The 27443-nt window shown below is 38.0% G+C and overlaps 1 pseudogene; it reads left to right on the forward strand.

The window, feature by feature from the left end:
* The first annotated feature begins 1966 nt into the window (after positions 1–1966).
* On the forward strand, positions 1967–22564 carry LOC138311974 (uncharacterized; annotated as a pseudogene).
* Positions 22565–27443: the final 4879 nt, after the last annotated feature.

The raw sequence follows: 27443 nt of genomic DNA on the forward strand, positions 1-27443 counted from the left end.
CAGACAGATGGATCATGAACAATTTGAATGAAATCATAAGTTTAATCCTCAAAAATCACTGTAGTTTTGATTTATTTTCGTATTTCGATTTCAACTGAGTAGTACAAAAATGTTTCTGATCTTGATTAATATCAATCAATAATTAAATTATTGTCAAATACAGATCTTTTGAGGACATTTCCTTTTTAATTGAGTTTCTCGTGTGTTTTAGCCAAAACTATTTTATCCCATGCAAACCCTTTTTTTTTATCAAATAAACGTTTACAATCTGTGTTTTAATCCTTACTTGCCTTTTCTTACCCTGCTCTTTTATCCTGATATTAATGCCTGACTTGTAGTTTGGCCCTAAATGACCTTAGTTGTCGATGGGCCGTAAAACTCAAACAAACAAACAAACAAACAAAAAATGATAGTACAAGACGTTTGGGGAAAGAATGAGCATATGAAATATTTTGTTTACCTATTAGATTAATACTAATTACCATTATAAGAGTTATATTTTTGATATTCTTATGAAGTATTATGAATGGATCACAAAATTAAACATTGCCCACAGTTCCACTATACAAGAAGACACAACATGAACATACCGCAGTCTCCCAGTACACTCACTTCGCACAACATACACGAAACACACCGCATACATGGGAGGCCGTCCTTACATGACCATAGCTGTTAATAGGACGTTAATAAATCAAACAAACAAATTGCTATTGTACAAAACAAACAAACAAAAATCAAATATATCGCCATAAGTATCAACTGGCTCACTGATGTGTCAGGGTGTACTGGCTGTACACGTGGGTCACTTCTGTCGGCAAGAAGCTTTCCTAGGGCAGTTAATGGCTTGTTCTATAGAAAAATGAATAGATTTGTCTAATTTGTCACAATAACGTTTTAAAAATGTGTATATACATCCTGACCATATCCTTATATTGTAACCTCTCACAAGCCAATTTTGTTACCATAGAAACAGTTACAAAACCCGTTCCTACGGCATCAAATTGGCATTGATGAAAATCTGTCATTGGCTATTAAATGCATGAACAAATTTATTTCTTTGCTTCTTCAACCATCAGGAGACCAGGTTCTATGCTCCATGATGATGGGGGGGGGGGGGGGTACATTGATACTGAATTGGAAGAAAACAAACTGATTGTTGGGTTTTGGGATGAACTTGAAACGTATGTATATTTTCAGATGTTTATTTCAAGATATACAAATAAAAATAGAAATTATTGAAGCTTACTTTTTAACGGATACTTTATCATTATTTTACTGTCATTATTGCTATTCAAGGAGATTGCTATAATATTTATGACAAAAGATATTTTATCTCATTACACCTATGACAGGGCTATTGTTGCACGTATGATGTTATAGATAGTTTTACACTAATGACACGATAAATATTGGTACATGAAGTTAAACAAAAGAATACAATCAGTATAAGCTTTGCCATTCCTTTATTCAGAGTTTCCAGATCAGTTACCGGAGTTAAAAAATTTGACATGAATTCACCCTTGATAACATCCAGTATGAGTAAATATGCATGCTGATTTATGAGTTTTTTTTTTTATTGTTTAATATTTCATTTGAGTTATAAACCATCAAATTAAAGGCATGTTCCATGCTAATTGTAACTTCAGTGATGTGATTTCAGAAGTTTTCCTCTGATTGAACATCATTCACAAGAAACAAATCTTTTTAAACACCAGGGTGAGGGTTTCCTCTCGTTACTCCAAAGATTTCCTCCGTTTGTTGAGGATCAGTTACATTGATCTCTAGTAATGTTTATGTGACTCAATTGCATTATAACCATCTTCGCTAGCCAACGCTTCTGATTACGTTACACTCCACGAACCCTTGGCCGATATAGCCGTGTTCAAAACATCGCGCCCTGGAATCCCAGGGCATCCAATTAAATTGCACCTTACACTCAGGCTTGGTTTCGTAATAAACAAAAATGGCGGCGCCCATAACAGAGCTGCCTTGCAGATTGTGTAATGGTATATTGCCTAAAAAACAGAGGCGAACGATATTTGGAGAAACTTTCGGAGTGTTCGATCAATTACTAGAGATTATAGATTACGTACCTCATCAAAATGACGCAAAGGGAAAGTACGTATGTGGTTTATGTTGGAATAAATTGAACAAACTCGCGAGAATCGAAAAAGACATCGCTACAAAACTTCAAACTTTGAAAGATGAACGGCATTCTCTCGTCACAAAGTTAAGAGACTTGCACAAGTCTGCAGTGTCTTCTGGTAAGCCCTTAGTTGGAACGCCATCATCTAAGAAACGTTATATTATACATTCTCCAACGCCACGAAAACTGAAGAAATCGCTGACAAACACGCCTGACAGGCGTGTCCAAACAGACGTCCTAGCTACATGTTCATCTATGCCAGTTCAAATAGATACACAGCAGCAATATAAATGTGACCAAGAAAAAGAACATCCCAGTACACCATCCAGACGAAAAATGAAAACTAGTACTAGTAAACAGCTGTTTTCACTCCCCACTACAGGCCTTGGTGTTACTGATCATGATCACGAGCTGGTAAGCATTGTAAATACTAGAATATATTTTAGGAAATGTGTACTACATAGAAATAAGAAAAAGGAACAAAGTGTGAAAAATGTTCTATATATCTTTTTTTTTCTTTTCAGTTTATATTATATAGTAAGATACAAGTACAATGTATCTGATAATATGCTATCTAAATCTCTGACTGTATGTTGTGCAGTACAAAAGCATATGTTTTATTTCATTTAATCTTATCCTTTCATCAGACATACTTTCACTATCAAAGCATATCAAATTACATAATACCCAAATTATATTGCAGGTGTCAAAGGATTTGAAAAAAGATTTAGTTTTCCTTTCATCGACAAGCCAACCTTCATATCTGCGAAGGACATTCGATGACCTGGCAACTTTCAGTATCGATGCATTAAATGAAGAGTTGACCATAAAAGCACCAGTGCTACACACAACATGGTATCAAGTTTGTTCGAACAGAGTAGTCCAGTGGCAGTGGCGGTGGTAGTGGCCATTATTTTAAAGGACAGAAATATGCATATGTCTGCTTTTCACCATGTGATATCACAGATTTTAGATAATGGTGGAGCTACTGATGAGGTAAATAATTAAAAGCCCATTTAGATCAATGTAAATGAATACATTCACTGATAATGATACATCAGTGCATTAAGAATAAGATATTTATGAAAGAAATATTCAGCTGATATGATATATTGTTGTAGCCACATAGTATTAAATACAGTACATGTAATTCTTGATATTTGTTTCAAAAACCTTAGCAAGCAAGGTTTTGTATATTAATTAAAAATATCACTTAATTGTAATAATTGTACAATTTACTTCTCTAATAAATTACAGTGCATCAATCTACTGAGCAAGCTTGGATTATGCGTGTCTGCATCTGCAACCGCTAAGAAGAAAGCGGATCTGATGAAGAGACAGCAAAGCCACATAGAACAACTGGTTATTACAGAAAAGAAAGCCTATGAAGAGAAAACAGGTGAGGACACAATGTTGACATCAGATATTGTCGGTGATAATTTCGACATTAGTAAACATCCATCTCATATGAGCAAGGAAAAGCAAAGAAAAAGTTTCCACTGGTTTATGTTGGTGGGACTGCAGAAGCGAGTTCTGAGCAATGTATTAGGGAATGATATTCCTACGGTGCCTATAACAAAAGTAGAAAACAGCATTTTCATTCCCAGTCTTGAAGAATGCAAGTCATTGGAGAATAACTTCACATTTCATATCATGAAGGTTTTAGTGAAGTACCTGGCTTGTTTCAAGAAGTATGAATCTCACTTAGCCAAACATATAGAGCATCCTCACCTCCAGGAAATGTCAAAGAAATCTGATTTTGCAATATTGGAGTTACTGGGAAAAAAAATGAAAATAAGAGTGAGGACATCATCAGTATTTTGGAGCACATTCACCGTAATTACATCCCAAGTACAGCTGAAGACCATGTCATTAGACAGAAAGTATTTGGGGGTGACGTGCTAACAAATGAGAGAGCGTATTCAGCACAATTAGCAATGCTGAATGGAGCTACAGAATCTGAGCAGCTAGCAGGTGTTATACATAGGCCAGAAGGACTACATAGAATGATGAACCTGTGTCTGGTAACAAATTAAAACCTTGTTGGAAGTTGCAGTTCAAAGTTCCGTTATGTTTTCAGTTCAAGGTAGACATTTACCCAGTAGAAATTGTTCATGAGCCTAATCTTTATACAAGTATTCCAAGTATATTTAATTATGACATTTTAACTCTCCCTATTGTCACCAGAGAATTAATCTTAACTATGAAATAACCTGAGGTATTTTAAAACTCTCCAAATTCTTCATAAAATATCATTGTTATATGCATATTATATGGAATAAGTTTACATCTTGATTAATGTGTTTCTGATACCAACACCATTAATTTAAACCATTTTTAGCTCACCTGGCCCGAAGGGCCAATGAGCTTATGTCATGGCGCGGCGTCCGTCGTCCGTTCCGTCCGTCAACATTTCCTTTAAATCGCTACTAGTCATAGAGTTCTGCATGGATTGTAACCAAATTTGGCCACAATCATCTTGGGGAGGGCGAACAGAACTTGTATAAATTTGGCTCTGACCCCCCTGGGGCAGGAGGGGCGGGGCCCAATAGGGGAAATAGTGGTAAATCCTATAAATCGCTACTTGTCCTGGAGTTCTCCATGAATTGTAACCAAATTGGGCCACAAACATCCATTGGGGAGGGCGAACAGAACTTGTATAAATTTTGGCTCTGACCCCCCTGGGGCAGGAGGGGCGGGGCCCAATAGGGGAAATAGAGGTAAATCCTTTAAACCGCTACTAGTCATAGAGTTCTGCATGGATTGTAACCAAATTTGGCCACAAAGATCAATTTTGGAAGGGGAACAGAACTTGTATACATTTTGGCTCTGACCCCCCAGGGGCAGGAGGGGTGGGGCCCAATAGGGGAAATAGAGGTAAATCCTTTAAATCGCTACTAGTCATAGAGTTCTACATGGATTGTAACCAAATTTGGCCACAAACATCCTTAAGGGAAGGGGAACAGAACTTGTATAAATTTTGGCTCTTGCCCCCCGGGGGCTGGAGGGGTGGGGCCCAATAGGGAAATAGAGATAAATTCTATAAATTGCTAATTGTCCTAGAGTTTTGCATGGATTGTAACCAAATTTTGGCCACAAACATCCTTGGGGGAAGGGGACGGAACTTGAATAAATTTTGGCTCTGATCCCCCGGGGGCAGGAGGGGCGGGGCCCAATAGGGGAAATAGAGGTAAATCCTATAAATCACTACTTGTCCTAGAGTTTTACTTGGATTGTGACCAAATTTGGCCATAAACATCCTTGGGTGAAGGGTAACAGAACTTGTATAAATTTTGGCTCTGACCCCCTGGGGGCAGGAGGGGTGGGGCCCAATAGGGGATTTAGAGGTTAATATTAAAAATTCCTTCAGAAAAGAAACAATGAACCTGTATTCAGAACATTACTTGGCATTACAAACCAGGTGAGCGATACAGGCCCTCTGGGCCTCTTGTTCAATTTCATAAATTTCCTGTTATGTAATGTGACTGTGACTACATGAAAAATGAGTTTAATATGCATGGAATATATGTATTGTTGGCTTTAGTTTAACATACATATGCATGTACACTGCATGTACAGGCTGTTTGTACCAATAGTTTTGATATACCCAACTGAACATTCTACAGATCTAGATAATCATTATACAACTCAGAATCAGTATCTAAATGCTGTTATTGTAAGCCTCATCTTTGCTTGAATTTTGTATAGATTAGTGAATGAAAATCTGTCATGAAGAGCTTAATGTTCAGTTATTTTGATTTAAAAAATCCTTTTTATTTATTAGGGCCTACAACACATATACATACCGAAGCTAAAATATAATATGTACAATTTCATTTACAAGGACATAAAACAATACATTTTACATCAACTGATTTCTCCGAGATTAAGATTAGGATGTTGGCCGGCGTGTTTTCTCATTATCAAGTTCATTGCTACATGATCAGCATGATCTAGATGATTGTGGCAGTAAAATAGGTGTTTAAACCCCAATTTTATACAAATCTTATGATCATTGTCAAGAAATTAATCAATGAGTTTGTAGATGATTACAGATTGATATATATATATTAAAATGAAATTGGGGTTTAAATACAGTTTGTATATTTGATACTAACACATCTCAGCTCAGTTGCCCAACATAAACTTTTGTGGTGCATGTGTTTGTCTGTGACGTCACTAGTTCTGATGTTGGGCTTGTTGCTGAGCTTAAGGGCAACCAATAAAAGTTTGTTGGAATCAATGACCTTGTCCTTAGAGAGGAAAATAATAATTAAATTTCTTGCATTTTATCAGTTTTAAGAATTCAAAAGGTCTGATATTTGGTTGGTCAAGCATGTGTATTTTACGATTTGTATGTGTTATAAACAAAGCAGTCTTTAGACAAACAGGCGAGATAATTAGGAAAATCTTGAGTTTTTTATCTACTTTTACATTATAGATTTGTTTATATATATTTATACAAAATACAAACCTTATAAAACAGAAAATGTACCTTGTCATTGGAAGACTTGGTTATTTTAATTTCCATATTAATTTATTAAAGATGACAGCTCTAGAATATGATTTATTTATTAACATTTCATGACACACTTTTTTTGCAAAGGAAAATAATTATGTGTAAGTGATAGTAATTATGAGTGTTAGATCCATCTTCATGTGATTAGAAAATTGATCATTGATACTTATGTATTGATACAAATGAAAATACATTTATACTATATATGGGACACCATTAGCCTCAAATTTAATTATTCACAATGTAAATAGAACAATTATCAGAAATTGATATATTTATGTACATGTAACAGTTATTAATTAGTGACATTTATATTTGAGAAATGGTTATTATCATTGTTACTTTTCAGAAAATTTGATTTCCATTACAGATCATCTACCAGCAGTTATATAGAACTTCATCAACAATTGACAGAGGTACTCTTTCACAGCTGAGAAATATTGTGCACAGAGTAGACGTTCAAGGTCCAGATAGAGTGATAGATAGCTACAGGTAAATCATTTTTGTTGATGACAAAATATATATATATATATATCAATCAATTGATTGAAATGTTTGTCCTGTAATCACTGTTTCATTTTGTTTAATGATTTATAAGTTATTTAGATTTTTGTTTATTACATTTAACTAATTTTGATATCAATATTGATTTGCAAGTAATAGCAATATAACATTTTATATTTCAAAATGATACGTGGTGATGATTATAATTTTTGTTAGAAATACACATATAAATATATGTTATACATATGTATTAAGGGGCCGCGGTGGCCGAGTGGTTAAGATGTACTGACATATCACCACATGCCCTCCACCTCTGGGTCGCGAGTTCGAATCCCATGTGGGGCAGTTGCCAGGTACTGACCGCTGGTCTGGGGTTTTTCTCCGGGTACTCCGGCTTTCCTCCACCAACAAACTTGGCACGTCCTTAAATGACCCTGGCTGTTAATATGACGTTAAACTAATCAAACCAAAACCAAACATATGTATTATACTTGATGTACAATTATTGATATATTACACTGTTCGTTGTTGCATTCCAGAGCTCACGCTGCGTTTCTCAATGACTGTTTGGATGCCTTTATTGTTGGCGCATGCATGCACCATTTGGGCATTTATGATGTTGGAGCAGAACCAAAGAGAAAACAAGTTCTTTTTGAGGCAGTGTCATCGGACGACAAGAGAAAGTTTCTTGATGACATCGCATCAGAAATTCAACACAAGTACATAAATCTGGAGAATGGTATGTTATTGGACAAAGAAACTTCTGATTTCGTTTTTAGTGAAAATGAGAAATATGCAAATCATCCTCGATACTCTATGGGTTTCGATCACTTACGTATATACGACCTCTACACCCCTGGACTATCTCATAGTAAAATTGGAGGCAACAGAAAGGTAGTTAAGTCATGTGATATACATCAAAAGAGCCATTAAACAGTATGTGTGACTTTGATGTTAGGCGTCGCTCTCTCTTTAGTCTTCAAAGAAAATCTTTGCAGGCTTGTGATTGGTTCAGATGTTTTCTGCTGAGTTGCCTCAATTTTTTCTACAAGATATTCCAGGTGTTTAAAGATTGTAAGTGATCATGATCAGAACCCTTGGAGTATCGAAGATGTGGCAAAATCAGCAATGAATGCATTGAAAAGCTTGCATTTAATTTCACTCTGCTTGGAGAAAAAGTTTAAGTTTCTGTATTTGTTTCTAGTGTTATTGACCTATACTATCTTCATTAGTACCTGCAATCTTAGTGTACTTTTCTATTCCTTGCATGTGACGTTGACATATGTTAACGGTTGAGTAAAGTGTAACAGGTCATCACTATATCACTATTAAAACACAGTACCAGTATTCTTTATCAATGAAAAGAAACACAGATAAATTTCCTTTAAATCGCTACTAGTCATAGAGTTCTGCATGGAATGTAACCAAACTTGGCCACAAACATCCTAGGGGGAAGGGGAACAGAACTTGTATACATTTTTGCTCTGACCCCACGGGGGCAGGAGGGGCGGGGTCCAATAGGGGAAATATAGGTAAATCCTATCAATCGCTACTTGTCCTAGAGTTCTGCATGGGTTGTAACCGAATTTGGCCACAAACATCCTTGGGGAAGAGGAACAGAACTTGTATAAATTTGAGATAAATCGCTACTTGTCCTTGAGTTGTGCTTGGATTTTGACCAAATTTGGCCACAAACATCCTTGGGGGAAGGGGAAGGGGACTTGTATAAATTTTGGCTCTGACCCCCCCGGGGGCAGGGCCCCAATAGGGGAAATAGTGGTAAATCGCTATTTGTCCTAGAGTTCTGCATGGATTGTAACCAAATATGGCCACAAATATCCTAAGGGGAAGGGGAACAGAACTTGTATAAATTTTAGCTCTGACCCCCTGGGGGCAGGAGGGGTCGGGCCCTGCAGGTAGGGCGTTAGAATTGTACCTGCTGCCCCTATTGCATGATTGTAAAAGGCGACTAAATTTAGGATCTTATCTTTTCTCTTCTTCCTAACTGACTTTATCCTTCCTAATGCCTCCCTTGGCACCGCCTCACTTTTTGACCTTGAGTTTAAGCGTTAGCCCCTGTGAGGAAGGCTCCGGGTTCTGTCCCCTGGCCGAGACACGCAAAGTCTATAAAAGTGGTAGTTTTTCTGCTCCTGTTTAGCGCTCAACGTACAGGGAGTGGGACGACTTGTTCGCCCGTTGTCAGTATAATGTGACCGGGTGGGGTGTGTTGCTTGGTGTCTTCGGCGGCATGCTTCAGTGATATAGCACTATAAAGGGCAACAGTTCCACTATACAAGAAGACACAACATGAATATACCGCAGTCTCCCGAAACACGCACCTCGCACATGGGAGGCCGTCCTTACATGACCATAGCTATTAATAGGACGTTAATTAAACAAACAAACAAACAAACAAACCCAATTGGGGATTTATAGGTAAATATTTAAATTCTTTCAGAAAAGAAAACAATGAACCTGTATTCAGAACATTACTTGGCATTACAAACCAGGTGTGAGCGATACAGGCCCTCTGGGCCTCATGTTCCTATACAAACTAAAGTAAACTTGACCCCCTCCCCATAGGGAAAAAACATTAGACCCCAGGGTCATATTATTCACAATTTTGGTAAAGGACTTTAAGACCTTTCCATCCAGCAGACTCTACCAGTTCCAGAATTTCAGAAGAAGATTTTTGAAGTTTTAGCCTATTTTAACTCGTTTTGGCCCCGCCCCTAAGGCCCCTGGGATCAGTCAAGGAAAAAATTGGTAATAAGATTCAATGGCAATCGTATAGGAATAATTCTGACTACAATTGACTAATTTCCTATCATAATGACTAAATAATGCTAAAAGATGTGGTTTCCCTATATAAACTACAGTGACCTTAACCCCCTCCCAAGGGGGAAACGTGAGACTTCAGGGTCATATAATTCACAATTTTCATAAAACGCCTTAAGACCTGTCCATCTATGACGAGTATTTGATTCTTCCATTTCCAGTATTAAAGAAGATTTTTGAAGTTTTAGCCTATTTGCCCCTTCTGGCCCCGCCCCTCTGCCCAGAGGGGGTTGATCAGGACCAATATAGATATGATATTAAAATATGTGACCGGACGGAGTGTGTTGCTTGGTGTCAAACAAACAAATATTGCACTTCACACACCGCTACACACTGCATACATTGGAAGCCGTCATTATATGACCAAAGCTGGTCATAGGTTTGTTTGTTTGTTTGATTAATTAACGTCCTATTAACAGTGAGAACGTCCTCCCATGTATGCGGTGTGTTGTTTGAGGTGCATGTTTTGGAAGGCTGCGGTATATTCATGTTGTGTCTTCGTATATAGTGGAACTGTTGCCCTTTTTATCGTGCTATATCACTGAAGCATGCCGCCGAAGACATCAAGCAACACACCCCACCCGTTCACATTATACTGACAACCGGCGAACCATTCGTCCCCACTCCCTGTATGCTTAACGCTAAGCAGGAGCAGAAAACTTACCACTTTTACAGACTTTCGGGATGCAATTAAATTTTTTCAATACTTTTTTTTCTTGAAATAAAATAAGAAGCTCAACCTTTTCAATGGTGATACTGGTTTAAAGTAAGTAACCATTGTAACTGAAGAAAATACTTATTTGTCTGCTCCTGTTTTTGATAGCGAAAAAAATGCCAGTTGTCAGCGGCGGAGCATCATTGATCTCTGTACTTTTCTTTATAGGACCTAAGCACACCAACTGAATAATCTGACTCTTATCGCTATCAAATCGATTTAGAAATTTGCCAGAGCTGGGAAAAAGTGGTGGTAGCACGTCAGAGCTTGAGGGGCACCCCATAAATAGGGGGAGACGCACTCAAGGACATCATGCAGGTAGAGCCGTGGTTAATCCACGCCTGCCCGAGGCCCTGGCTCGATTTTCCAAGACTGTGGAACCCGGCCAACTCGAAAGAGTTTTTCTTTCCAGTTTCTTTAAACAACAACGAAACATTTGTGAGTTATCCCCACCTTATTTTGTTTTGAAAATTTCTTTTTTATAGATTAAACCAGGATTATTTTGCACATATCTAAATTGCATACTGGAATAGTAAAATTTCTCTTAGGTCAGCAAAGGAATAATTTAGCAATGCATAGAAATATTCAGAAAATCCTACCATTTTTAACAGAATTTTTTTTTTTAAATCTCAGTTTTCCAATTTGTTTTTAAATTCATAACTTTCAAAACAGCATGGTGAGGTATGTTTTTTATTGCTTGTTTGTTCAGATGGTACTCTTAGGCAAATATTTATACCATTTATTATTTTCTTTATTTACTTTTTTTAGTGGTACACTTTACCTTAAACCGCATTTGGTCAGAAACATCCTTTGGGGAATGGAAAGAGATTTTGTATAAATGGTGCCTCTGACACCCCTAGGGGCCCAATACTTGAAATACCTATAGGTTCTTCAAATTAGTATCCTTGGATCAAGGGAACCAATGATAGCTTAAAATTTTTGGCCTGAAATTATTTCTTTTAAATCAAATTCATTTAAATTGTTTTTCTTTGAAATTTAGTATCTTGCCGTAATGTGGGCCTCTTGTTTATTTTAATAATAAAAGACATATGTTAATAACAAAATGCAGTATAAATTAGTTTTTTAAATATCAATACTGATTCTACTAATATTTCAAGGCCGCTGAAACACCCCATTTCCTTTATAGTGGCCCCATTTTAAATTGTCTGTTTGATCTTAAAATTCTCAAAAGGTTGTCTGTGTCTTTCTATATAAAAAAAGTCGAAAGATTATCCGGAAATCCCGGTTCTGAATTTTAGTCATGGCTATTTCAAATGTTTAAAAATGATGTGTAGCGCTTTAGTGCAAGCATCAATGTGATCTAAGATCTAATATAGCAAACACACAGCGTAGGGCCTAAATTCGCATTGAAAACATAAAAAAGGCAAGTTGGATTTGTAACAAAATGATTTGATGAATTGATATACAATGAAGTTAATTAACATATATATGGAGTAGTTTACAACACAGACACATTTTTTTCTAGAATTAAACAACTGAACGATTATCTGGCAGAATATGTCACATCTCGCTGTGTTTATCATTTTATTATTAGCTATTTATTTAGTAATAGTAAGTAAATAAAACAGTGATGACTTCGAGTCATGTAAAAAATGATATTACTACATTGAACTTGTATTTATTTATTGCAGGCAACATTTATTGCAGGCAACAATCAAAGTTAAAGTCATACATTTAACATCAACAAGAATAACAGCAAACACAAGATACGGGCAAAAAGACTTGAGAACAGCCGTAGATGCTGACAAAACCAAATCCATGAAGATGACATTTTGGGCCAAGACCATTGATGTTGTTGACACAATGAAATGCTACAACATCTCTAATGTGAGAAGCAACATTTTAAAGAAAATTTCCCCATTTGGTATTTGGAGTAGTAGTAGTAGTAGGATTTTAAAGCTAAAACAAGGACATAGTCATTCAGATCCCCCCGCCAATGGAGATATCAAAGCTGAAGTAAGTTTGATTGTGGAGACTAATGTGTATGAAAAACCCCCAGGAAAAAGGAAGTTGAGCTAAAGAAAGATGGAGTATAATGCAAGTAGAGCGGGGCTGCAATTGTTGAATCAAGTTTGTTTGATTTATTAACGTCCTATTAACAGCTATGGTCATGTAAGGACGGCCCTCCCATATATGCGGTGTGTTGCGTGTATGTTGTGCGAGGTGAGTGTACTGGGAGACTGCGGTATGTTCGTGTTGTGTCTTCTTGTATAGTGGAACTGTTGCCCTTTTTATAGTGCTATATCACTGAAGCATGCCGCCGAAGACACCAAGCAACACACCCCACCCGGTCACATTATACTGACAACGGGCGAACCAGTCGTACCACTCCCTGTATGCTGAACGCTAAGCAGGAGCAGAAACTACCACTTTTATAGACTTTGGTGTGCCTCGGCCAGGGGACAGAACCCAGAGCCTTCCTCACAGGTTGAAGATAAAGGACAATCAAAACAAACCACCAAATTAAACAAGACATTAGTGAAATGTGATGCAATCATTGGTGACGACTCTGGATCCATAAAATTAACATTATGGGAACAAGACATAACAAAAATAGGTGCTGGCAAGTAAATATAGAATGACCAATCTCGCTATCCACGAATTTGATAACTGAAAACTCTCACTTCATCATATGACACTGCCTTTGAACTAATAACATATATCGGTCATATAAAAAGACTACAACTCACAAAGTCTCACTGAATCACAAACTGTAAATGCTATACTCCTTTCAGTAAGTTGTTCTTCAATACACAGCTAGGTATCATTAAAAAAAATTGCCACCACTGATATTGCAACAGTAAAATGACTGAACTGTGGCATGCGCCAAAGATTGGCGTCCCTCCATAAATCACACAAATGCGAAATTGTTTGCATTAAGATAGTGGACAAAAGTTCTTCTACATACCCAACAGTGTTAAAAAGTTCGAGTATAACAGAACACTTGGATTCAATTGACTCCATAGAAGATGCCCTATTTACAGCACAAGAAGATAACTAACGCTGGCAAATGCTTGTGTTACAAAGATTGTACCATATCAAAAAGATTGTTTGTTTGTTTGTTTGTTTGATTAATTAACGTCCTATTAACAGCTATGGTCATGTAAGGACGGCCTCCCATGTATGCGGTGTGTTGCGTGTATGTTGTGCGAGGTGCGTGTTTTGGGAGACTGCGGTATATTCATGTTGTGTCTTCTTGTATAGTGGAACTGTTGCCCTTTTTATAGTGCTATATCATGGAGCATGCCGCCGAAGACACCAAGCAACACACCCCACCCGGTCACATTATACTGACAACGGGCGAACCAGTCGTCCCACTCCCTTTTTGCTGAGCGCTAAGCAGGAGCAGAAACTACCACTTTTATAGACTTTGGGTGTGTCTCGGCCAGGGGACAGAACCCAGAGCCTTCCTCACAGGGGGAGAACGCTCAACTAAAGGCCAAAAGTGAGGCGGTGCCAAGGGAGGCATTAGGAAGGATAAAGTCAGTTAGGAAGAAGAGAAAAGAAACGATCCTAAATTTAGTCGCCTTATACGATCATGCAATAGGGGCAGCAGGTACAATTCTAACGCCCTACCTGCAGGGCAGATATCAAAAAGATCCGCTTGAAATATGTACAACTTCCACTGACAGTGCATCCGCATGATGGTCAACATCTCTATGATAACCATCTTTGAATTTCATATTACCAGGTAGTTACAGTGGCTACGCTGCAATTATATAAAGAAAATAATCAGCTGAAACCAAACACAAATTTACCTGTTGGGGCATTATTTAAGTTTTCTTTACTTTGCAGGTAGATAAGAAACACTTTGCAAAAAAATCAGAAAAACCTGTGTTACTTTGTAGTATTGGATTGATTTTCAAGTTAAAAAACAGTTACAGATCGTTCGTGAAATAACACTTTTTAACTATGTAAAGAGGAAAGGAGGCTCCACCGCTGACAAATCATCAAGCCCCATTACTCGTAATTTTACAATATTTGGTGTGTTTATTCGAGTAATTTGTTCACTGACACAAAAATAATATTCAAAATATATATTTGTTTATGGTCCATGCATAATGAATACCTAATTACATAATGATACAAGAACAATAAGTTACCACTGAATATTTTCAGACCCATATAAATTATTTTTTTAATTTTCTATATTTTGGACTACATATAGTATAGCCCAAACTTGTTAGGTCATCTGACCCGAAAAATGAACTTTTGACCATGTCATGATAGCAAGTAAGATTTTACAGATTTTCCGTGAGGGATATTTAAATTGTTTAACTAGGTAGGCCTTGGGGCTTAGGTCATGCTGGGAACTGATGGCTATCAAGTTTAGTTCAAATGTACTAACCTTGTGTTCAAGCAAGTTCACAGGGATCAAATAGGCTAAATCTTTTAAAACGACTATGTTGTATTGTGTCTAATAGTCAGCTGACCGTGTTAAGGCCCATGGGCCATCTTGTTTAATGGTGCGTAGCGAGATTGATGAAAAGTATACGTAAACTTAGACTTATGTGAGTGAAAAGAAAATCAACTTGTCAGCTGTCGAGCTTAGTTAATTTCTTTTAGTTCCTAAAGCATCAGTAGATTTTATAATTACCTATGATGGGCTACAAATACCTGAAATGAGACAGTTTAAAACAACAGGAGACTGGCTCAAAACCAATTTACATTGTAAGTACCTCAGGTTTTCAAAAGCCTTTGTATATATGCCTCCCTGCATATAAAAGACATTGTTTTAAGATATTCTTTGCTTTTCTTTACTCAATATCTTATTTAAAAAGTTTGTATATGACCCAGAGAAATTACAAGAGCATTGTTTGTTTCAATATGTTCTACATTTTCTTGACTAAAAATCTTTCATTTTTTGTGAATGACCCAAAACGGCTGCATGACATTGGCATTGCTTGTTTGAAGATGTCAATAACTGTTCATACTATTTTTTTAGTATATGCCCCAATGTGGCTTCAAGGGCATGCGTTTGTTTTAAGATGTTCATTACTTTTCTTGACTGAAAATCTATGTTTGTATATGACCCAATGCGGACTGCAAAGGCAGTGTTTGTTTAGATATATTCATTCACTTTTCTTGACTGAAATATTATGCTTGTAGTATCGACCCCACAAATGCAGCTGCTACGTGGATCTCCAGTGTTGTTTAATTCTACTTTTCTTGACTATGAATCTAATCTTATTTTGTATATATTGGTTCAACTGCGCCTGCATGGGCCAGCCTGTGCAGTTTGTTTATCAGATTGTTCATTACTTTTCAAACTAAATTTCTTCGTTTCTAAATTCTGCACGATTTTTTTTCTGTATTATTGTTTGTCTCACCCAATGCCGGCTCTCTAACAGGGGGCGGGTTTTGTTTGTTCGAATATATGTGTCATTTCAGCGCTTCATGACTACAACTCTTATTTTGTAAATTTTAACTATACATGGTTTAATGTTGCCCTAACGTTTGATTCAATTAAAATACATGATCCTTATTGAACTCACTACGTTAGATGAGACGGCACATGGTTATAAGGATCAGTGTTTTAATCAGATTGAAGTTTGATTAATTGTGATTTAACAAAATTCATATTAGTCTAACATGAATATCCAAACACAGGTGTCAACATGAGGTTAACATAATACATATTTTCATCCAATTAGCACCCCAAAAACACTTAAATGATTATTAAACAATTAATGTATCACTTTTTAACGTTACAGTTTAGGCTTATCCCTTAAAATTAATGGTGCAAATACTAATTGAGAAAAATACTTTCATATAAATCGTTCCATCTTCCATACACGTAGTCTGCTGCAATTTACAATTTATAGACCCCTTAGATTGTCTTCTTGTTACATCAGGTAAATATACTGAAAGCATTTGATAGTGCTGCTGTACTCTCGCGCGCTCTCTCATAGAGACACTTCTAAATCCACACAACACAAAAATATTTTCCCCCTAACACAAACAACAGACATATAGATATAGAGTGTGTGTGTGTGTGATCTCTCTCTTCTCTCATCAACCACACATAAATTCCATCAAGAGACTTACTCACCCATTTAATTCTCATTAGCCCTGCCAAAAAAGTTGACCAGACATTTGTGTGTGTCGCAACACCACATCCAATTCTCCCCCCCACACTACCTAAGAGATATCGCACTCATCTCTAGATGACTCTCTGTGTGCTCACTCCCTCCCCAAAATTCGTCCATCACCCGTTCGTTTTCAGTTGATTATGCTCATTAGATCACAAACTTTATCCACAAACAAGTATCTATAGCTTGTTTCGCGCGCTCGCGCAGCTCTAGTGGTGTGTGTTGTAGTTAGATATCGTCTCATGCTCCCACGCTCCCCTCCCCCCTCCCCCTCCCTCACCCCGTTCATGGTCATGGGGGTTAGAGTGGCACGTTCGCTCCACATGTGCCACTATAGCTCTGTGTCTCGTGTGTTGATGGTGGCGCACTCGGTGGTGTGTCGCACGCGCACGCCGTGAAGAAGGGCGGTTAGATTTGTATAACTGCTTGACCTTATTGCAATTGAGCGTAAAAGGGCGTACCAATTTTAGGATCTGATCTTTTCCTAATTCTTTCATATAATGACTTTATCTTTATCCAGTAATCGCCTTCCTTGAGCACCGCTCCACTTTTGGCATTGCGTTTTGAGCGTTCGCCCCTCGAACAGTGAGGATGAGTTGGGTTATCTGTACGGGTTTGTATTGATTTTATTAATCGTACCTTGAGAGTAAATAGCTTATGGTCTATGTCCTACATGACCAGAGACACACCAACGACCTATTTAAATCGTGGTAGTTTCTGATCCTGCATCTAAGGAGGGGGACGTAACTGGGTCCGCCAGCCCGTTGTCTGTTTAATGTGACACCGGCCGGTGGGATGTTGTTGCTTGGTGTCTTTGGCGGGCATGCTTCAGTGTGTTGTAGCACTAGGCATTAGTTCCACTATACAAGAAGATACAACATGAGTTCTAACACGCTGTTTCCCACAAACACAGCACACTCGCACATAACATACACCCAAAAACATTAACATTTTGTCATGGATTAAGTGAATGTGGCTTTCGATTGGTTTTCAACACATTATTCTTAATGAACGATTTGTTTGTTAGATTATTTATCGTTCCTATTGACTGCTCGGAGGCTGCTTTGATTCATGTAAGTTACGAATTATATCTACTCTTGGTTAATTTAATTTAAGATATTTAATTTCACGCTTATGATCAGGTGACCCACGGTGAATAGCGATGCTTGGGAATCACAAAGGACATGATAACAGTTGGGTCGGGGTGGTTACACATTTTTTGATAATTATACAACACATTTAGTACGTGGAAAAAGTATGATAGATTCCAGATAACATAAAAACATTTTTAAGTATACTTTGAACTAGGTTTTACTTTTATTACTACTCTAGTTTGCGTTATTTGAAACAGAAAACTTATGTCGCCTCTCGCTTCCTAATTGCTTCAATTTTGAATGTCTATAACATGTCAAGTTACATGGGAATCCATATTATTTCTGTTCATAAGGTTTGTTATTTCACATTCAATTGTTTTTGTCATTTTTTACAGGACATGCAGTATTGTGTAAAAGGTAGATCAATAGGATAAAGATTTTTGAGACACGAACTCCTCATGTGATGTGGTGCCATTGTTACCAAAGCCAGGGGCAACTGGGAGTCAAAACTCTAACTTCACTTGAAACTTACATGAGGTGTAACTAATATGATACTGGCAAAGGTATCGTTTACGACTTCGAAAATCAACCAAAAAAGAAATGATAGAGAACTGCAATGTGCGACTGAAGAAATATGTTTTTACCCAAGGAACCCCTCAAACTGCTATGCAAACACGAAATTCTACAGGTGTTGTTTTAAGGGGTAAGGTGTTGTGTGTTGTGTTATGACCGTTATTGGAAGTAAGTTTCATTTCAATCAAAGTGGAAGTGATGATATGAATATGTTGTAAAACACCATTTAGATCAATATACGGTTGACTATTTTTTCTCAGAACCCCAACTTCTTGAAACTAAACGAAAGTGTCCCTTTGGTATAAACAAGCAGGAAACCGTTTTAAATTATGTCCGTTTCGTTTCTTAGTATATCCTTAATCTGGGTCCTTGCTAGGAATAAAGATAGACCCAAAGAAAGACGTGTTATCGTTTATCTGGCGAAGATGTAGAGAGTTTCACCGAATACATCCAATTACCAATCCCAATCCGCCTTTATTTTCCACCTCATTATTAATAACCAAGGTCCATACTAGAAAAAAAAACCATCATCATACAAACATCTCTCCACTAATAAATCCTAACAAACTCCATTATTTAAATTTAACACCTTCTTCTCCGTCTATGATAGAGCGTGGTGACTTTTACAACACCACCATAATCACACTCACTACTTTCGTTGTTCAAACATTCGTTTCTCTCTCACCTTCAGTGAATAACACTAGATATGCCCCACCTACACAATAAATACATGATACTACCCCCACATAGAGTGTCTTGTGTCTCTCGTCTCTCGCTCTATCGGCTCACGCACTCACTACTACCCATACATTACATTCTACCTTTATAATAAATATGAATACAGCACAGGGCTCACCATCCTACCCCATCAACATCCCGGCCTTGCAAACCCCGTCTCCCTAAATTAGGATTCGATGCTCGATGTGTCCAACGCCTACCCATCCGTTTTGGGGGAGCAGTGTGTGTGTGTGTGTAATGTGTGTCTACTCGCACGCACGCTCTCGCTCTTGCTCTCACTCTCACCACTCCGTCTCTCATCTGAGTATAGTTTTCCATATAAGACATTGCCTCGACATCTCTTCAAGGGTTATCCCACAACTATATGAAAGCATCAATACACCACATTCTCGTAGACTTCGTGCACTTCAGAGTCGCGCGACACATACATCCAACAAATACCATACGCGCACTCCCCCCCTCGCTGTGTGTGTGTTGTGCATCGTGTCCGCCGCCCCAACAGTTCTCAGCCTGATTAGCTAGGCGTTTTCGCTATTATCTATTGAGACCGCAGATAACCCAAATGTATTTTTTCCATAGATCGATCAATGGTAACGGTTGCCAATTGTCCAGGTACAATGAATGCTTTTGCATGGGGGGTCTTCCATCACTAATCTTTGTCAGGATGATACTTACTCACATTTCTGTTGAATAAAGTTTTTTTTAACTATATATATACCAATCTTGCCTAATCTTTTAAGTGGGGGGGAGTGGGACTGGGGGGGGGGGGTGCCTATTCGTATGTTGAAGTCAGCACCAAATAATGTCCTAATATTTTCCATGAAATCTACTTTCATTTATTAACTTCGACCCTGTCAGTAATACTGACTTTGATAGTATTTTAAATTGTCTTTACTTTTTTTACATATACTAATGTATTGCACACTCAGATACATACAATTTTATCATTGTGAAACTTTTTCACCCTGATAATACCCACTATCAGCAGGCCTCCGATACATTCACCCCCTCTATGATAATCTTGTGCCCATACAGGGGTATTTACCAGGATTCTAATTTTTGGTGATACGATTTCTGCGGGTGGGGGTCATCCTAAGTTAAGCAGTGTCATCTAGAATTTTCACATTTTACCATTTTTTGGTAAGCGATTCATGCCCATATAATGTCTGATTTCAAAAAGTGTGGTGTCTGTCGCTCACTACATGCGATGTGGTCTGCTACTTCAAAACGTATCCTACCCATGTTCGGAGAGGGGAGATTCCGTGCAAGAATAATTTTTGAGAATTGTATCTATTGTTGAAATCGTAAACTTAATTAATCTCAAAATAAATTCTTATAAACTAGACGTTTGGGTGTTGGTTTTGTTTCTTTTTGTAGTGTGTGTTTACTCACAGAAAAGAGTGATGGCTAACCACTGAAATAAAGTTGTAAGATCAGGGGGAAGATAACTCACACCATAATCACTCCTATTACCCCTTATTTTCTGGAAGGGGGGCAAAATATTCAGTTTATAATGTGTATAAATAGAGAGTGAAAAGTCAAAAGAACAGAGAGAAGAGATATCAGACCAGGTATCAATATAAGTCATCACTCTCTTTCCAAACAGTTGGTCACCATATACGTTCCAGGAGTTACTCATAGGTTGACATTTAGGAGCAGCAGAGATGATAAGACTGAGATTGATTATTGTGGGATAGCTGATTTGGTGAGCTTTATTAACCATAGGGGATTAGGGAGTTCTGCCGTTATCAAGTTTCTCAGCCCCGACCGTCTTAAGAATTGGCATTACTCGATTACAAGACTCCTGAGATGGATATTGCCGGTGTATATAAAGAGCAAGGATTCAGACTCGGAAAATGAGTCATACAGACTCATACTAGCAAAGGGAATTATGATTATATTTTGGACCGTTGTTAATGGGTAAATTCAAAGACTAAAGCTGGTCGGTTTAAAGATAGGAAGACAAACCATACAACTAAAAAGGGTAGAGACAAACTGACAGGTTGGACTATTCGGTCTCATGACTCTTACCAAGTCCCAAACAGTGCTCGATTGTACCAAAGGTTTTACATGACAGGTTATGGAATTGCCCCAATTTCCTTCATGTTATATCCTTCCCATCCGATTCCTCACAGGAATGCTTCCGTCCTTTACCAGGTCCGACCAATCATTGCATCCTCGAGGGTATGTCATTTCGACTACATGAAACATAAGATTTACATAAATTGGACTCTTTATTAGATCATTCATCTTCTTTCATTATTCAATGTTTACTATTCTATTAATTGCCTCTCTATTTCTCTTTTACAGTGAGAGTGACGGAACTGGGAGACCAATAGAAACTGTTAAACATGCGGAAATGTGAGATATGTGGGATGATGCCAGTACACCCACACTTACCGGTCACAAGCCTTCATGCAAGGGAAATTTAGATTATATAAGTACCTATGTTTTTTGGACTTTGTGCAAAAAAATCAGGAATAAAGTGTAAAAATAGAGAGAGAAAAGTCAAGAAACAGACAGTACAATAAAGAATCATCTCTTTCCAAACTAGTATGACACCAAACGATAGGATTACATAATGTTTACATTAGAGCAGCAGAGATGAAAGACAGATAGTTTTATATTGTAACTGATTGGGTGCTTCAAAACCATAGGGGATAGGTGTCTGCCTGTCAAGTGTCCAGCCCCGACTCTAATGAATAGGATTACTGATACAAGCTCTCTGATTGGATATTGCTGTGTATATAAAGAGCAATGATCAGCCTCTGAAACATTCAACAGACTCATTACAATCAAAAGGAAAAGATTATTTTGGAACCGAGATAATGGTAAATTCAAAGAAAAACGCTGGGACGGTTTAAGAAAGGAAGACAAACATACATCAAAAAGGGGGGAGACAACTGACCGTTGGACTAATTCTGACTCTATCCAAGTCCCAACAGTGCGATTTACACAAAGGATCTACATGACCAGGTTATGGATTGCCCCAATTTCCTCACCTGTTAATCTCACCGATTCTCACAGAATGCTTCGTCCTTTACCGGTCGCCAAACAGGCATCCTCGAGGTAAGTCATAAGCTACATGAAACATAAGAAAAACATAAGATTTACATAAAATTGAGACTTATTAGACTTTCATATAATATCATGTTCAATGTTTACTATTCTATTAATTGCCTCTCTTATTTCCTCTTTTACAGTGAGAGTGAGAACTGGAGACCAATAGCAACTGTTAACATTGGGAAAATGAGAGATATGTGGAATGATGCCGTACAACCAACATTACAGTCACAAGCCTTCATGCAAGGGGAAATTTAGATTTTAACTTTACAACAGAGGTGGAGAGTGTCGGGGCTTGGGATGGAGAATTAGGACTAAGATGTACTAAGTTGCCACCTATGTGTCAGGTGAGTATTCTCTATATGAAGGCATGAAGGTAACCAGGGAAGAAAGGGCGAGACACCGTGAAAATGAAACTCTGCAGTACAAGTCGGACTTACACAGAGTAGAATTGGTAACGCTGCAATGAGACTTACCCTGATGAGTGCCAATATCCCTCCCCCCCCCCCTCAGAGGAGGAATGCAGAAAAGTGCTAACAAAGTGTGTGACAAAATTGAGGAAATTAACAAGACTGACATGAGTGAACTACGGAAGCGTGTACAAAAAATCAACACCCTGAGAGGAAATCAGCCGAACAAAGTTAAACTAATGGTTGACGCGACTTGCAACAACCCATTTATATTCAGGTGGAGGAAAGACACCATTTCAGCCAGCAACTCAAGTAATGTTCAGCAGCATAGAACACAATACCAAGGAACAGTATGTGTTAGACCTTGTCACCATTTTTGTTTGTTTGTTTGTTGAGTTTTACGGCCCATCGACAACTAAGGTCATTTAGGGCCAAACTACAAGTCATGCATTAATATCAGGATAAAAGTTCAGGGTAAGAAAAAGCAAGTAAGGACTAAAACACAGATTGTAAACGTTAATTTGATAAAAAAAGGTTTGTATGGGATAAAATAAATTTGGCTAAAACACATGAGAAAACTCATGCACAATGTTGAGTTGATACGATGTATGATGAGAAAACGTTCATATTTTGCTTAAAATACCGATCTCTTTGAGATAATTACAAATACGATTATGTCTCACGGCATGAAACAAAGTGTACATGTCGGAGACATCGTAGTATTTATCTCGAATGTGTTTAAAATCAATACAATGCAATAAAATATGCTCCACTGTGAGAGGAGAATCACATGCATGGCATGTAGGAGGATCTTCCCCTCTCAATAGATAGCAATGTGTAAAATATGTGTGTCCAGTTCGGAGCCGAGAGAGAACAACTTCCTCTCTGCAGTCTCTCCGACTGGACAGTTTAGGATTAAGTGTAGGTTGAATTTTAAACAGTTTATTGTTTGTTTCTGTAGACCACCTTTGTTGCCAATGGTGTTTGATGGCTGACTGAATTGAAGGTTTGATGTCGGTGTATGGTAGTTTCAAATCTGTTTGTGCTAGGCGAAGAGCAGTCTTAGCTGCTTTATCAGCCTGTTCATTCCCCTTTATACCCACATGACTGGGAATCCAGAGATAAGTAATTTGAGTTTTAGAAGATAATCGAAATGTTCGGATTAAAAGATTTTGGATTAGAGTATTTCTAGGGCATCTTGATTTCAAAGCCTGAAGAACCGAAAGAGAGTCTGAACAGATGATTGCCTTTTCAATGCGGTGTTCTCTATATGGTCAAGCGCCAGACCGATAGCACATGCTTCCGCAGAGAAAATGGAGGCAATATCCGGGAGTCGGATAGAGGAGCAGTGATTAGATGTACAGCATGCTGCCGCAACATTATCACCATCTTTTGATCCGTCAGTGTAGATCTGAACATGGTCAAGGAAAGCCCTAATGCACTCCCGAAAGGAGGATTTGTGTTCTTCGGGTAATGCACTGGATTTTGCCCTCTCATGTAGAGATAAATTGATATCAGGTGTTTGAATGAGCCATGGTGGTACATCCGATACGGTGTACTCGTCAATGGTGTCGAATGGTATATTAAGTTCCAGCAAAAATTTTGAAATTCTGATGCAAAAGTTGGTATGAGCTTTTGATTTTGTGTAAATATTTCTTGATGTTGTGGATTGAATACAAGGTTAAATGCAGGATTTTTTGGGGTTGGATTTCAGTTGAGCAGCATACTGTAAGGATAATTTCTTTCGTCGATCGTCTAGAGATGGCTCATTAGCTTCCACATGGAGGACTCTTCACAGGTGTTGTTCGAAAAAGCTCCAAGTGCGAGACGCAGTCCCTGATTCTGTATAGGGTCAAGCATCTGTAGATAGGAGCTGCGAGCCGATCCATAGACAATAGAGCCGATTCCATAGACAATAGAGCCGTAGTCAAGTTTTGATCTTTAAGTGCCCGATAGATACGTAGAAGCATTTCACGGTCTGCATCCCCAATCAGAATGGGAAAGAACTCGTAGAATGTTAAGCGCCTTCGAGCACTTATCCTTCAGGATGTTTGATATGTGGAACAAAGGACATGTTTCGAATCAAATATTAGTCCAAGAAATTTAGTTTGTTCAACTACTGGAATTTTTAATTCCATTGAGTGTGAGGTCAGGATCATTGTGTGGTTTTCGTTTTTGACAGAAGTGCATACAGACATTTTTTGATCTTGAAAATCTAAAGCCATTTTCGTCAGCCCAATTTTGTAATTTGCCTAAACATTGTTGTAGTTGCCGTTCTATAGTGTGCATGTTTTTTTGATCTGTTACAGATCAAGAAAATCATCCACAAATAGAGACACTTCCGTTAGAATTGGCCAAGACATTTGGTTATGCTGTTAATTTTTAGTCCAAAAAGTGTGGACGGACAAGATTACCACCATGAGGGGACGCCCATCTCCTGTGTTTCTGTTTCTGAATAAGTTGAACCAGTTCGAACTTTGAAATGCCGGGTCAGATATAATAATTTGATATAAACTTTGGCAAATTACCACGTTATACCGATATCATGGAGATCGTTAATGATTCCCATATTGCCAAGTTGTGTCGTATGCCATTTCAAGGGTCAAAGAATACGGCAACCAGATGTTCTTTCTTGGCAAATGCTTCTCGTATAAATGTTTCTAGTCTAACTAAGTGGTCTACCGTTCCCCTGCGGTTTCTAAAGCCGCTTTGCAAAGGACTTAAAATATTGTTTGATTCCAGGAACCAAACTAATCTGGTATTTATCATACGTTCTAGAGTTTTACAAATACAACTCGGCAATGAAATAGGACGATAGTTATTGGCATCAGTAGCATCTTTCACGGGCTTCGGAAGGGGTATAATAGTAGATTCCTTCCAAGACTCGGGATTTTGCCAGAAGAGTAAACTTGATTAAATATAGTTAAAAGACATTTTAGTGAAGAGTCTGGTAATTGTTTTAAAAACATATATGGAATTTCGTCTGGTCCAGCTGCCGAGTGCTTTGATTTCTCAAGGGACTCGAGCAATTCTGGTATCTCGAAAGGCCTATTGTAACTTTCACTATTGGAGGATTTAAAATTAAGACGTCTCTTTTCCCTTTCCTTTTTAAATTTTTGAAATTTTTTGGAATGATTTTTTGATGGATGAATTTTTAGCAAAATTTTTGGCAAAGGCGTCAGCTATTTCGGATTTTGAAGAAAATATTTTATTGTTGTTAATGAGGTGGGAGGATGGTGTTGCTTTTCTTTTCCCACTGATTTTACCAATCATTTCCCAAACTTTCTTCGAAGATGTATTGGAATTAATTTTTGAGACGTACTCTTTCCAAGTACTTTTCTTGTCGGATTTGATAGACCTTCGAGCTTTTGCTCTCCAAATTTTAAAATTGTTATAGTTTGAGACGTTGGCGAAGCCAAGTACCGCCTCAGAGCGGAATTTCTACCAGATCTATTGATAAATGAATCATTTGAGAGACGAAACTTTGTTGGTTTTGGCACGGATTTTGGTATGGTTTTTGTAGCGATAGAAGTGAGCGCTTCTGTGAAAATTTTAATGGGGTCATCGAGGTTCAAAAATTTATCCTCAATGAGCTCCTCTGCGCACAAATTTTTAAATTGAACCCAGTCCGCCTTATGTAAATTCCAACGAGGAATCGGCTCCTCAAGTTTTGGTGACCCTATGTTTTTTAATATAATTGGAAAGTGATCGCTTCCACAAAGATCATCGTTGACCCTCCAATCATAATCCAGAAGAATTGATGGATGGCACAACGATAGATCAATGTGGGTAAGCGAGCCAGAGGCAGGGTGCAAATATGTTGGGGCATTGGTGTTATAAAGACATAAGCTGTTTTTATTAATAAAATCTTCGATACGTCTACCTCTATCGTCAGTGCCTGGGGAGCCCCAGAGGCTATTATGGCCGTTAAAGTCACCCATGATAATATATGGCATTGGTAGTTGTGATACGATGTTACTCAGTTCATCACAACTAAATGGAGTATTTGGAGGTAAATATATAGAACAGACTGTTATTTTTCGGTGAAGAGTTGCGCTTATAGCAACAGCTTGCAAGGTGGTATCTAGCTGAATGTGTCTGTGAGGAACGTTTTTATGCACCGCCAGAAAAAAATGTTTCTTGCGTCATATATAAACAATCCCAACAACAATGCTTCTCTATACATTGAAACCAGGTCTTTCAACACTCTAGCCCTACAGCCAGGCATGTTATTGGAAGACTTTGATGGCCTGATCCTCAAGAAGGGCCACAGACTCGAAAAATCGCCCATGATGACACAGTTCATTGACGGGCTACCTGACCAGTTGCAGTTCTTTGTACGCGTAAGTAGACCAAAAACCATTGAACAAGCCTTCCAAAGTGCACGTATGGGGGAGGCATACAACTTTCGTGGGGACAATATTCCACTTACACTAACACAGCGATTGGAACCCAAAACAGCGCAGACTGTTACAGTTGATGTACTCTCAAAACAAGTTGAACAACTGTCAAAGCAAGTTGAAAATTTGTCCAGTGTATCTAATCAGTGTCAGCTGTGTCAGCAGTTTGGTCACAAGGCCCATGACTGTTTTCTTCATTATGGTGCTCATACTTCAGCAGTGAGACCACCACTGGTCCCACCACCATTTCCACCACCACCCATCAACTCACCACAAGGAGGAAACCCAAACTTCAATCCACAACCATTCCCAGAGAACAACCCAAAC

The sequence above is a fragment of the Argopecten irradians genome, unplaced genomic scaffold, assembly GCF_041381155.1.
Source record: "Argopecten irradians isolate NY unplaced genomic scaffold, Ai_NY scaffold_0169, whole genome shotgun sequence".
In the NCBI taxonomy this organism is placed as follows: domain Eukaryota; kingdom Metazoa; phylum Mollusca; class Bivalvia; order Pectinida; family Pectinidae; genus Argopecten; species Argopecten irradians.